The 15,028-nt window shown below is 49.3% G+C and overlaps 2 non-coding genes across 2 annotated transcripts; both read right to left on the bottom strand.

Moving 5' to 3' along the window:
* Positions 1-7,046: 7,046 nt before the first annotated feature.
* Positions 7,047-7,153, bottom strand: LOC136588937 (U6 spliceosomal RNA). The gene has a single exon (XR_010787725.1). It is a non-coding gene; the product is annotated as a U6 spliceosomal RNA (small nuclear RNA).
* Positions 7,154-10,029: 2,876 nt separating this feature from the next.
* On the bottom strand, positions 10,030-10,136 carry LOC136588938 (U6 spliceosomal RNA). Its single transcript, XR_010787726.1, has one exon. It is a non-coding gene; the product is annotated as a U6 spliceosomal RNA (small nuclear RNA).
* Between the last annotated feature and the right edge of the window lie 4,892 nt (positions 10,137-15,028).

Here is a 15,028-nt window from a genome sequence, read left to right on the forward strand (position 1 = left end):
TATCCAAGCTAGAGGCGGTACAACAGGGTACTAGAGCCTCCATGCCCACCTGTATCACATCTTGTATCCAAGCTAGAGGCAGTACAACAGGGTACTAGAGCCTCCATGCCTGTCTGTATCACATCTTGTATCCAAGCTAGAGGCGGTACAACAGGGTACTAGAGCCTCCATGCCCACCTGTATCACATCTTGTATCCAAGCTAGAGGCGGTACAACAGGGTACTAGAGCCTCCATGCCCGCCCGTATCACATCTTGTATCCAAGCTAGAGGCGGTACAACAGGGTACTAGAGCCTCCATGTCCGCCTGTATCACATCTTGTATCCAAGCTAGAGGCGGTACTACAGGGTACTAGAGCCTCCATGCCCGCCCGTATCACATCTTGTATCCAAGCTAGAGGCGGTACAACAGGGTACTAGAGCCTCCATGCCCGCCTGTATCACATCTTGTATCCAAGCTAGAGGCAGTACAACAGGGTACTAGAGCCTCCATGACCGCCCGTATCACATCTTGTATCCAAGCTAGAGGCGGTACAACAGGGTACTAGAGCCTCCATGCCCGCCTGTATCACATCTTGTATCCAACCTAGAGGCGGTACTACAGGGTACTAGAGCCTCCATGCCGGTCTGTATCACATCTTGTATCCAAGCTAGAGGTGGTACAACAGGGTATTAGAGCCTCCATGCCTATCTATATCACATCTTGTATCCAAGCTAGAGGCGGTACAACAGGGTACTAGAGCCTCCATGCCCACCTGTATCACATCTTGTATCCAAGCTAGAGGCGGTACAACAGGGTACTAGAGCCTCCATGCCCGCCCGTATCACATCTTGTATCCAACCTAGAGGCGGTACAACAGGGTACTAGAGCCTCCATGCCCGCCCGTATCACATCTTGTATCCAAGCTAGAGGCGGTACAACAGGGTACTAGAGCCTCCATGCCCGCCCGTATCACATCTTGTATCCAAGCTAGAGGCGGTACAACAGGGTACTAGAGCCTCCATGCCCACCTGTATCACATCTTGTATCCAAGCTAGAGGCAGTACAACAGGGTACTAGAGCCTCCATGCCTGTCTGTATCACATCTTGTATCCAAGCTAGAGGTGGTACAACAGGGTATTAGAGCCTCCATGCCTGTCTATATCACATCTTGTATCCAAGCTAGAGGCGGTACAACAGGGTACTAGAGCCTCCATGCCCACCTGTATCACATCTTGTATCCAAGCTAGAGGCGGTACAACAGGGTACTAGAGCCTCCATGCCCGCCCGTATCACATCTTGTATCCAAGCTAGAGGCGGTACAACAGGGTACTAGAGCCTCCATGTCCGCCTGTATCACATCTTGTATCCAAGCTAGAGGCGGTACTACAGGGTACTAGAGCCTCCATGCCCGCCCGTATCACATCTTGTATCCAAGCTAGAGGCGGTACAACAGGGTACTAGAGCCTCCATGACCGCCCGTATCACATCTTGTATCCAAGCTAGAGGCGGTACAACAGGGTACTAGAGCCTCCATGCCCGCCTGTATCACATCTTGTATCCAACCTAGAGGCGGTACTACAGGGTACTAGAGCCTCCATGCCTGTCTGTTTCACATCTTGTATCCAAGCTAGAGGTGGTACAACAGGGTATTAGAGCCTCCATGCCTATCTATATCACATCTTGTATCCAAGCTAGAGGCGGTACAACAGGGTACTAGAGCCTCCATGCCCACCTGTATCACATCTTATATCCAAGCTAGAGGTGGTACAACAGGGTATTAGAGCCTCCATGCCTGTCTATATCACATCTTGTATCCAAGCTAGAGGCGGTACAACAGGGTACTAGAGCCTCCATGCCCACCTGTATCACATCTTGTATCCAAGCTAGAGGCGGTACAACAGGGTACTAGAGCCTCCATGCCCGCCCGTATCACATCTTGTATCCAACCTAGAGGCGGTACAACAGGGTACTAGAGCCTCCATGCCCGCCCGTATCACATCTTGTATCCAAGCTAGAGGCGGTACAACAGGGTACTAGAGCCTCTATGCCTGCCTGTATCACATCTTGTATCCAAGCTAGAGGCGGTACAACAGGGTACTAGAGCCTCTATGCCCGCCTGTATCACATCTTGTATCCAACCTAGAGGCAGTATAACAGGGTACTAGAGCCTCCATGCCTGTCTGTATCACATCTTGTATCCAAGCTAGAGGTGGTACAACAGGGTACTAGAGCCTCCATGCCTGTCTGTATCACATCTTGTATCCAAGCTAGAGGCAGTACAACAGGGTACTAGAGCCTCCATGCCCACCCGTATCACATCTGGTATCCAAGCTAGAGGCAGTGCAACAGGGTACTAGAGCCTCCATGCCCACCCGTATCACATCTTGTATCCAAGCTACAGGTGGTACAACAGGGTACTAGAGCCTCCATGCCTGCCTGTATCACATCTTGTATCCAAGCTAGAGGTGGTACAACAGGGTACTAGAGCCTCCATGCCTGCCTGTATCACATCTTGTATCCAACCTAGAGGCGGTACTACAGGGTACTAGAGCCTCCATGCCTGTCTTTATCACATCTTGTATCCAAGCTAGAGGTGGTACAACAGGGTATTAGAGCCTCCATGCCTATCTATATCACATCTTGTATCCAAGCTAGAGGCGGTACAACAGGGTACTAGAGCCTCCATGCCGGCCTGTATCACATCTTGTATCCAAGCTAGAGGCGGTACAACAGGGTACTAGAGCCTCCATGCCCGCCCGTATCACATCTTGTATCCAAGCTACAGGTGGTACAACAGGGTACTAGAGCCTCCATGCCTGTCTGTATCACATCTTGTATCCAAACTAGAGGCAGTACAACAGTGTACTAGAACCTCTATGCCCGCCCGTATCACATCTTGTATCCAAGCTAGAGGCGGTACAACAGGGTACTAGAGCCTCCATGCCAGCCCGTATCACATCTTGTATCCAAGATAGAGGCGGTACAACAGGGTACTAGAGCCTCCATGCCCACCTGTATCACATCTTGTATCCAAGCTAGAGGCAGTACTACAGGGTACTAGAGCCTCCATGCCTGTCTGTATCACATCTTGTATCCAAGCTAGAGGTGGTACAACAGGGTATTAGAGCCTCCATGCCTGTCTATATCACATCTTGTATCCAAGCTAGAGGCGGTACAACAGGATACTAGAGCCTCCATGCCCACCTGTATCACATCTTGTATCCAAGCTAGAGGCGGTACAACAGGGTACTAGAGCCTCCATGCCCGCCCGTATCACATCTTGTATCCAAGCTAGAGGCGGTACAACAGGGTACTAGAGCCTCCATGCCCGCCTGTATCACATCTTGTATCCAAGCTAGAGGCAGTACAACAGGGTACTAGAGCCTCCATGCCTGTCTGTATCACATCTTGTATCCAAGCTAGAGGTGGTACAACAGGGTATTAGAGCCTCCATGCCTGTCTATATCACATCTTGTATCCAAGCTAGAGGCGGTACAACAGGGTACTAGAGCCTCCATGCCCGCCCGTATCACATCTTGTATCCCAGCTAGAGGCGGTACAACAGGGTACTAGAGCCTCTATGCCCGCCTGTATCACATCTTGTATCCAAGCTAGAGGCGGTACAACAGGGTACTAGAGCCTCTATGCCTGCCTGTATCACATCTTGTATCCAAGCTAGAGGCGGTACAACAGGGTACTAGAGCCTCTATGCCCGCCTGTATCACATCTTGTATCCAAGCTAGAGGCGGTACAACAGGGTACTAGAGCCTCCATGCCCACCTGTATCACATCTTGTATCCAAGCTAGAGGCGGTACAACATGGTACTAGAGCCTCCATGCCCGCCCGTATCACATCTTGTATCCAACCTAGAGGCGGTACAACAGGGTACTAGAGCCTCCATGCCCGCCCGTATCACATCTTGTATCCCAGCTAGAGGCGGTACAACAGGGTACTAGAGCCTCTATGCCCGCCTGTATCACATCTTGTATCCAAGCTAGAGGCGGTACAACAGGGTACTAGAGCCTCTATGCCTGCCTGTATCACATCTTGTATCCAAGCTAGAGGCGGTACAACAGGGTACTAGAGCCTCTATGCCCGCCTGTATCACATCTTGTATCCAACCTAGAGGCAGTATAACAGGGTACTAGAGCCTCCATGCCTGTCTGTATCACATCTTGTATCCAAGCTAGAGGTGGTACAACAGGGTACTAGAGCCTCCATGCCTGTCTGTATCACATCTTGTATCCAAGCTAGAGGCAGTACAACAGGGTACTAGAGCCTCCATGCCCACCCGTATCACATCTGGTATCCAAGCTAGAGGCAGTGCAACAGGGTACTAGAGCCTCCATGCCCACCCGTATCACATCTTGTATCCAAGCTACAGGTGGTACAACAGGGTACTAGAGCCTCCATGCCTGCCTGTATCACATCTTGTATCCAAGCTAGAGGTGGTACAACAGGGTACTAGAGCCTCCATGCCTGCCTGTATCACATCTTGTATCCAAGCTAGAGGTGGTACAACAGGGTACTAGAGCCTCCATGCCTGTCTGTATCAAATCTTGTATCCAAGCTAGAGGCAGTACAACAGGGTACTAGAGCCTCCATGCCCGCCCATATCACATCTTGTATCCCAGCTAGAGGCAGTACAACAGGGAACTAGAGCCTCCATGCCCGCCCGTATCACATCTTGTATCCAAGCTAGAGGCGGTACAACAGGGTACTAGAGCCTCCATGCCCGCCCGTATCACATCTTGTGTCCAAGCTAGAGGCGGTACAACAGGGTACTAGAGCCTCCATGCCCACCTGTATCACATCTTGTATCCAAGCTAGAGGCAGTACAACAGGCTACTAGAGCCTCCATGCCTGTCTGTATCACATCTTGTATCCAAGCTAGAGGTGGTACAACAGGGTACTAGAACCTCCATGCCTGTCTTTATCACATCTTGTATCCAAGCTAAAGGCAGTACAACAGGGAACTAGAGCCTCCATGCCCACCTGTATCAAATCTGGTATCCAAGCTAGAGGCAGTGCAACAGGGTACTAGAGCCTCCATGCCCACCCGTATCACATCTTGTATCCAAGCTACAGGTGGTACAACAGGGTACTAGAGCCTCCATGCCTGCCTGTATCACATCTTGTATCCAAGCTAGAGGTGGTACAACAGGGTACTAGAGCCTCCATGCCTGCCTGTATCACATCTTGTATCCAAGCTAGAGGTGGTACAACAGGGTACTAGAGCCTCCATGCCTGTCTGTATCAAATCTTGTATCCAAGCTAGAGGCAGAACAACAGGGCACTAGAGCCTCCATGCCCGCCCGTATCACATCTTGTATCCAAGCTAGAGGCAGTACAACAGGATACTAGAGCATCCATGCCCACCTGTATCACATCTTGTATCCAAGCTAGAGGCGGTACAACAGAGTACTAGAGCCTCCATGCCCGCCTGTATCACATCTTGTTTCCAAGCTAGAGGCGGTACAACAGGGTACTAGAGCCTCCATGCCCGCCTGTATCACATCTTGTATCTAAGCTAGAGGCAGTACAACAGGGTACTAGAGCCTCCATGCCTGTCTGTATCACATCTTGTATCCAAGCTAGAGGTGGTATAACAGGGTATTAGAGCCTCCATGCCTGTCTATATCACATCTTGTATCCAAGCTAGAGGCGGTACAACAGGGTACTAGAGCCTCCATGCCCGCCTCTATCACATCTTGTATCCAAGCTAGAGGCGGTACAACAGGGTACTAGAGCCTCCATGCCCGCCCGTATCACATCTTGTATCCAACCTAGAGGCGGTACAACAGGGTACTAGAGCCTCCATGCCCGCCCGTATCACATCTTGTATCCAAGCTAGAGGCGGTACAACAGGGTACTAGAGCCTCCATGCCTGTCTGTATCACACCTTGTATCCAAACTAGAGGTGGTGCAACAGGGTATTAGAGCCTCCATGCCCGCCCGTATCACATCTTGTATCCAAGCTAGAGGTGGTACAACAGGGTATTAGAGCCTCCATGCCTGTCTATATCACATCTTGTATCCAAGCTAGAGGCGGTACAACAGGGTACTAGAGCCTCCATGCCCACCTGTATCACATCTTGTATCCAAGCTAGAGGCGGTACAACAGGGTACTAGAGCCTCCATGCCCACCCATATCACATCTTGTATCCAACCTAGAGGCGGTTCAACAGGGTACTAGAGCCTCCATGCCCGCCCGTATCACATCTTGTATCCCAGCTAGAGGCGGTACAACAGGGTACTAGAGCCTCCATGCCCGCCTGTATCACATCTTGTATCTAAGCTAGAGGCGGTACAACAGGGTACTGGAGTCTTCGTACAAGGCATCAGTTTTCCGCAATAAGGGTGGTTTCACACAGGCAAGAAAATCGTGCGATTTTCGCCTGATGCGATAGTCAGTAAAAAAGCAGATTATGAAACCAACGGTTTCCTTCCCATCTGTGATGTTTTCACTGATGTGATGTTGAGAGAACAAAAAATAACGGCTGCTCTATCTTTCTGCGATGTGCGATTCTTTTTATCTCCCAGGTTTCGCTATGGAGCCGCTCCTTTTTATCGCCTCGCAATGCAACAAGATTGTGTTGCGATGCAATTTTGATAATGGAAAGTCCTATTCATTTTCGCAATAAAAAATTGTACATTTTTTATCGCGCAATTTTATTGTGGCCGTCAGCACTGCGATGGGAGATTATTCTAAAAAAAAAGCATTGCTGGCAACCAAATATTGCAGACACAAAATAGGGGGTCGCCCGTGTGAAAGTCGCCTAAATGATCCTTTTACTCCGATATTGTAATCACTCACTTATAACAATGTTACAATCACACAGACAAAAGTGTCATCCCACAACTTCTGGGGGGGGTTACACTGTACGTGGTTATGGCACCTCGGGTACATTTGCTGTATGCCTGTAGTCACATGGCACAAAAAATACACCTTTTAGTGGTGGCACCGTGAGACAATTATTATTATTACTCCAAGTTAAAACCTATAAGGAGAAAAAAATGTTATGTTAGAATTTTTTTTTAAATTCTAATTGAAGAATCGGTGCAAAAATATGGAACGCCTCACGAATTTGCGTGTCATCCTTGCGCAGGGGCCATGCTAATCTTCTCTGTATCGTTCCAATTTTAGTATATGTGCTGCCGAAGCAAGCACGATACTGCAGACAGCCTCGGCGGTATTTATGGTCCCGCGGGAGAGAAGTTCTTACATTGTGGAGAGATTACTTTTATAAATTAAAAATAATGTATCCTGCTGTGATATTTTACCTAATATGTCATGCCTGTAATAATAAAACCCATTAATATAGAGTATTTTGGCCAAACTGAAGAGCATTTTGTGACAATGTTATATGCAAATGAGAAGAAGCCGCAGTGCATGCTGGGAAGAATGCTGGTCTCGGAATACGGACCTTGTACCACAGAAGGCGCAGCTGGTGTGGAATGTACTGCGGATGACTGCAGCGCTCTGCTTCCATCAGGAGAGCAGCTGCTCACTGCTGCACCACTGGCTGACGGTCACATTAGGACGTGATTGCCGGCTCACGCCTACTGCTGCTGGACGTGGCGCTATAGCATTAGGGCTGGGCGTGCAGCAGTGCAGCGCCTTCTGCCCACCGGTCTGCCCTGGCCGGAGTACAGCGATGCGTGCCCTTACCTATCAGCTGACAAGTGTGCTCGGCCGCACACACAAGGGGGTCACAGGAATGTCCCACAACATTGTCACACTTCCGTGGCTGCCAGGTCAAATTTATCACCAAGATAACATGTATGGGACCATCTGGGAGACCAACTTCTACAACCTACAACTTTGCATGATCTAAAGGTTAATTTACATAGCAAATGTGGAGCAATATGCCACAGGATACCATACAGAACCTGTATGCCGCCATGCCCGCCAGTATCACATCTGGTATCCAAACTAGAGGCAGTGCAATAGGGTACTAGAGCCTCCATGCCTGCCTGTATCACATCTTGTATCCAAGCTAGAGGTGGTAGAACAGGGTACTAGAGCCTCCATGCCTGTCTGTATCACATCTTGTATCCAAGCTAGAGGCAGTACAACAGGGTACTAGAGCCTCCATGCCCGCCCGTATCACATCTTGTATCCAAGCTAGAGGCAGTACAACAGGATACTAGAGCATCCATGCCCACCTGTATCACATCTTGTATCCAAGCTAGAGGCGGTACAACAGAGTACTAGAGACTCCATGCCCGCCTGTATCACATCTTGTTTCCAAGCTAGAGGCGGTACAACAGGGTACTAGAGCCTCCATGCCCGCCTGTATCACATCTTGTATCCAAGCTAGAGGCAGTACAACAGGGTACTAGAGCCTCCATGCCTGTCTGTATCACATCTTGTATCCAAGCTAGAGGTGGTACAACAGGGTATTAGAGCCTCCATGCCTGTCTATATCACATCTTGTATCCAAGCTAGAGGCGGTACAACAGGGTACTAGAGCCTCCATGCCCGCCTGTATCACATCTTGTATCCAAGCTAGAGGCGGTACAACAGGGTACTAGAGCCTCCATGCCCGCCCGTGTCACATCTTGTATCCAACCTAGAGGCGGTACAACAGGGTACTAGAGCCTCCATGCCCGCCCGTATCACATCTTGTATCCAAGCTAGAGGCGGTACAACAGGGTACTAGAGCCTCCATGCCTGTCTGTATCACATCTTGTATCCAAGCTAGAGGTGGTGCAACAGGGTATTAGAGCCTCCATGCCTGTCTATATCACATCTTGTATCCAAGCTAGAGGCAGTACAACAGGGTACTAGAGCCTCCATGCCCACCTGTATCACATCTTGTATCCAAGCTAGAGGCGGTACAACAGGGTACTAGAGCCTCCATGCCCGCCCGTATCACATCTTGTATCCAAGCTAGAGGCGGTACAACAGGGTACTAGAGCCTCCATGCACGCCTGTATCACATCTTGTATCCAAGCTAGAGGTGGTACAACAGGGTATTAGAGCCTCCATGCCTGTCTATATCACATCTTGTATCCAAGCTAGAGGCGGTACAACAGGGTACTAGAGCCTCCATGCCCACCTGTATCACATCTTGTATCCAAGCTAGAGGCGGTACAACAGGGTACTAGAGCCTCCATGCCCACCCGTATCACATCTTGTATCCAACCTAGAGGCGGTTCAACAGGGTACTAGAGCCTCCATGCCCGCCCGTATCACATCTTGTATCCCAGCTAGAGGCGGTACAACAGGGTACTAGAGCCTCCATGCCCGCCTGTATCACATCTTGTATCTAAGCTAGAGGCGGTACAACAGGGTACTGGAGTCTTCGTACAAGGCATCAGTTTTCCGCAATAAGGGTGGTTTCACACAGGCAAGAAAATCGTGCGATTTTCGCCTGATGCGATAGTCAGTAAAAAAGCAGATTATGAAACCAACGGTTTCCTTCCCATCTGTGATGTTTTCACTGATGTGATGTTGAGAGAACAAAAAATAACGGCTGCTCTATCTTTCTGCGATGTGCGATTCTTTTTATCTCCCAGGTTTCGCTATGGAGCCGCTCCTTTTTATCGCCTCGCAATGCAACAAGATTGTGTTGCGATGCAATTTTGATAATGGAAAGTCCTATTCATTTTCGCAATAAAAAATTGTACATTTTTTATCGCGCAATTTTATTGTGGCCGTCAGCACTGCGATGGGAGATTATTCTAAAAAAAAAGCATTGCTGGCAACCAAATATTGCAGACACAAAATAGGGGGTCGCCCGTGTGAAAGTCGCCTAAATGATCCTTTTACTCCGATATTGTAATCACTCACTTATAACAACGTTACAATCACACAGACAAAAGTGTCATCCCACAACTTCTGGGGGGGGTTACACTGTACGTGGTTATGGCGCCTCGGGTACATTTGCTGTATGCCTGTAGTCACATGGCACAAAAAATACACCTTTTAGTGGTGGCACCGTGAGACAATTATTATTATTACTCCAAGTTAAAACCTATAAGGAGAAAAAAATGTTATGTTAGAATTTTTTTTTTTAATTCTAATTGAAGAATCGGTGCAAAAATATGGAACGCCTCACGAATTTGCGTGTCATCCTTGCGCAGGGGCCATGCTAATCTTCTCTGTATCGTTCCAATTTTAGTATATGTGCTGCCGAAGCAAGCACGATACTGCAGACAGCCTCGGCGGTATTTATGGTCCCGCGGGAGAGAAGTTCTTACATTGTGGAGAGATTACTTTTATAAATTAAAAATAATGTATCCTGCTGTGATATTTTACCTAATATGTCATGCCTGTAATAATAAAACCCATTAATATAGAGTATTTTGGCCAAACTGAAGAGCATTTTGTGACAATGTTATATGCAAATGAGAAGAAGCCGCAGTGCATGCTGGGAAGAATGCTGGTCTCGGAATACGGACCTTGTACCACAGAAGGCGCAGCTGGTGTGGAATGTACTGCGGATGACTGCAGCGTTCTGCTTCCATCAGGAGAGCAGCTGCTCACTGCTGCACCACTGGCTGACGGTCACATTAGGACGTGATTGCCGGCTCACGCCTACTGCTGCTGGACGTGGCGCTATAGCATTAGGGCTGGGCGTGCAGCAGTGCAGCGCCTTCTGCCCACCGGTCTGCCCTGGCCGGAGTACAGCGATGCGTGCCCTTACCTATCAGCTGACAAGTGTGCTCGGCCGCACACACAAGGGGGTCACAGGAATGTCCCACAACATTGTCACACTTCCGTGGCTGCCAGGTCAAATTTATCACCAAGATAACATGTATGGGACCATCTGGGAGACCAACTTCTACAACCTACAACTTTGCATGATCTAAAGGTTAATTTACATAGCAAATGTGGAGCAATATGCCACAGGATACCATACAGAACCTGTATGCCGCCATGCCCGCCAGTATCACATCTGGTATCCAAACTAGAGGCAGTGCAATAGGGTACTAGAGCCTCCATGCCTGCCTGTATCACATCTTGTATCCAAGCTAGAGGCAGTACAACAGGGTACTAGAGCCTCCATGCCCGCCCGTAACACATCTTGTATCCAAGCTAGAGGCGGTACAACAGGGTACTAGAGCCTCCATGCCCGCCCGTATCACATCTTGTATCCAAGCTAGAGGCGGTACAACAGGGTACTAGAGCCTCCATGCCCGCCTGTATCACATCTTGTATCTAAGCTAGAGGCGGTACAACAGGGTACTAGAGCCTTCATGCCCGCCCGTATCACATCTTGTATCCAAGCTAGAGGCGGTACAACAGGGTACTAGAGCCTCCATGCCCGCCTGTATCACATCTTGTATCCAAGCTACAGGTGGTACAACAGGGTACTACAGCCTCCATGCCCGCCTGTATCACATCTTGTATCCAAGCTAGAGGCGGTACAACAGGGTACTAGAGCCTCCATGCCCGCCTGTATCACATCTTGTATCCAAGCTAGAGACGGTACAACAGGGTACTAGAGCCTCCATGCCCGCCCGTATCACATCTTGTATCCAAGCTAGAGGCAGTACAGCAGGGTACTAGAGCCTCCATGCCCACCCGTATCACATCTTGTATCCAAGCTAGAGGCGGTACAACAGGGTACTAGAGCCTCCATGCCCGCCCGTATCACATCTTGTATCCAAGCTAGAGGCGGTACAACAGGGTACTAGAGCCTCCATGCCCGCCTGTATCACATCTTGTATCCAAACTAGAGGCAGTGCAACAGGGTACTAGAGCCTCCATGCCCACCCGTATCACATCTGGTATCCAAGCTAGAGGCAGTGCAACAGGGTACTAGAGCCTCCATGCCCACCCGTATCACATCTGGTATCCAAGCTAGAGGCAGTGCAACAGGGTACTAGAGCCTCCATGCCCGCCCGTATCACATCTTGTATCCAAGCTACAGGTGGTACAAATGGGTACTAGAGCCTCCATGCCTGCCTGTATCACATCTTGTATCCAAGCTAGAGGTGGTACAACAGGGTACTAGAGCCTCCATGCCTGTCTGTATCACATCTTGTATCCAAGCTAGAGGCAGTACAACAGGGTACTAGAGCCTCCATGCCCGCCCGTATCACATCTTGTATCCAAGCTAGAGGCGGTACAACAGGGTACTAGAGCCTCCATGCCCGCCCGTATCACATCTTGTATTGTGGTGGAAGCCCAGTATATATCTATATGGATCGGTGGGCCTTGGCAGTAGACAGTTGTCAATTTAACATTCTGTATACATATTTGCTTTCTGTCTTGCTACAAATATAATGTTCTTACAGTTATGCAATAGGTACTTCCGCTTATATGAAATATCTGTTTTATAAACTCTGCTGGATGGAATTTAGCACGCAACCAAGATATAAATATATCTGTTTGTCCGGTTGCCTGGGTGATTAAAGGAACTAGGAAGTAGACAATGAACCGAATCTGAGACAAGCTTCCGCTTTCAAGTTACCGCGAAAATTTCCCCAGCAACTTTACTGGAAACGTATGCAAATAACATGGGAGGTTTGTGCAATTTAAAGTTCATGATGTAACATCCAATCATATCGAAGGAACCACACGTGGCTCCAAGACAACCCACTCATCTCATCCACCACCTGATGGCCAATCACAGATGACCGGAGGATGGAAGAATTGCAAGATGCTTATCCAATAATTAAACAATACGTTGTACCTATGTAATCTTTGACCTGCCCAGATGGGCGGATGTGTTAAACTCTTAAAACAGGCTACACGCCGATCATTAAAGTTAGAATTGAGGAAGCTATGCATGCTGAACCTCGTGTCAGTGTGGAAACTTCTTATGCGCATTATCAATTCAGAATTAATATGGAAGGGTGTAAACATTCCAAATTGAGTAAGCCGTGATTCCGCAAAGGAATTCTACGACAGTATCCAAGCTAGAGACGGTACAACAGGGTACTAGAGCCTCCATGCCCGCCCGTATCACATCTTGTATACAAGCTAGAGGCAGTACAACAGGGTACTAGAGCCTCCATGCCCAACCGTATCACATCTTGTATCCAAGCTAGAGGCGGTACAAGAGGGTACTAGAGCCTCCATGCCCGCCCGTATCACATCTTGTATCCAAGCTAAAGGCGGTACAACAGGGTACTAGAGCCTCCATGCCTGTCTGTATCACATGTTGTATCCAAGCTAGAGGCAGTACAACAGGGTACTAGAGCCTCCATGCCCACCTGTATCACATCTTGTATCCAAGCTACAGGTGGTACAACAGGGTACTAGAGCCTCCATGCCTGCCTGTATCACATCTTGTATCCAAGCTAGAGGTAGTTAAACAGGGTACTAGAGCCTCCATGCCTGTCTGTATCACATCTTGTATCCAAGCTAGAGGCAGTACAACAGGGTACTAGAGCCTCCATGCCCGCCCGTATCACATCTTGTATCCAAGCTAGAGGCGGTACAACAGGGTACTAGAGCCTCCATGCCTGCCCGTATCACATCTTGTATCCAAGCTAGAGGCGGTACAACAGGGTACTAAAGCCTCCATGCCCGCCCGTATCACATCTTGTATCCAAGCTAGAGGCGGTACAACAGGGTACTAGAGCCTCCATGCCCACCCGTATCACATCTTGTATCCAAGCTAGAGGTGGTACAACAGGGTACCAGAGCCTCCAAGCCCAATCCTATCACTTTTTATATCCAAGCTAGAGGCGGTACAACAGGGTACTAGAGCCTTCATGCCCGCCCGTATCACATCTTGTATCCAAGCTAGAGGCAGTACAACAGGGTACTAGAGCCTCCATGCCCGCCCGTATCACATCTTGTATCCAAGCTAGAGACGGTACAACAGGGTACTAGAGCCTCCATGCCCGCCCGTATCACATCTTGTATCCAAGCTAGAGGCAGTACAACAGGGTACTAGAGCCTCCATGCCCGCCCGTATCACATCTTGTATCCAAGCTAGAGGCAGTACAACAGGGTACTAGAGCCTCCATGCCCGCCCGTATCACATCTTGTATCCAAGCTAGATGCGGTACAACAGGGTACTAGAGCCTCCATGCCCACCTGTATCACATCCTGTATCCAAACTAGAGGCAGTGCAACAGGGTACTAGAGCCTTCATGCCCGCCCGTATCACATCTGGTATCCAAGCTAGAGGCAGTGCAACAGGGTACTAGAGCCTCCATGCCCACCCGTATCACATCTGGTATCCAAGCTAGAGGCAGTGCAACAGGGTACTAGAGCCTCCATGCCCACCCGTATCACATCTTGTATCCAAGCTACAGGTGGTACAACAGGGTACTAGAGCCTCCATGCCTGCCTGTATCACATCTTGTATCCAAGCTAGAGGTGGTACAACAGGGTACTAGAGCCTCCATGCCTGTCTGTATCACATCTTGTATCCAAGCTAGAGGCAGTACAACAGGGTAATAGAGCCTCCATGCCCACCTGTATCACATCTTGTGTCCAAGCTACAGGTGGTACAACAGGGTACTATTGCCTCCATAGCTGCCTGTATCACATCGTGTATCCAAGCTAGAGGCAGTACAACAGGGTACTAGAGCCTCCATGCCCGCCCGTATCACATCTTGTATCCAAGCTACAGGTGGTACAACAGGGTACTAGAGCCTCCATGCCTGTCTGTATCACATCTTGTATCCAAGCTAGAGGCATTACAACAGTGTACTAGAGCCTCCATGCCCGCCCGTATCACATCTTGTATCCAAGCTAGAGGCGGTACAACAGGGTACTAGAGCCTCCATGCCCGCCCATATCACATCTTGTATCCAAGCTAGAGGCGGTACAACAGGGTACTAGAGCCTCCATGCCCGCCCGTATCACATCTTGTATCCAAGCTAGAGGCGGTACAACAGGGTACTAGAGCCTCCATGCCCACCTGTATCACATCTTGTATCCAAACTAGAGGCAGTGCAACAGGGTACTAGAGCCTCCATGCCCACCCGTATCACATCTGGTATCCAAGCTAGAGGCAGCGCAACAGGGTACTAGAGCCTCCATGCCCACCCGTATCACATCTTGTATCCAAGCTACAGGTGGTACAACAGGGTACTAGAGCCTCCATGCCTGCCTGTATCACATCTTGTA

Source organism: Eleutherodactylus coqui, chromosome 13 (assembly GCF_035609145.1).
Source record: "Eleutherodactylus coqui strain aEleCoq1 chromosome 13, aEleCoq1.hap1, whole genome shotgun sequence".
Classification (NCBI taxonomy): domain Eukaryota; kingdom Metazoa; phylum Chordata; class Amphibia; order Anura; family Eleutherodactylidae; genus Eleutherodactylus; species Eleutherodactylus coqui.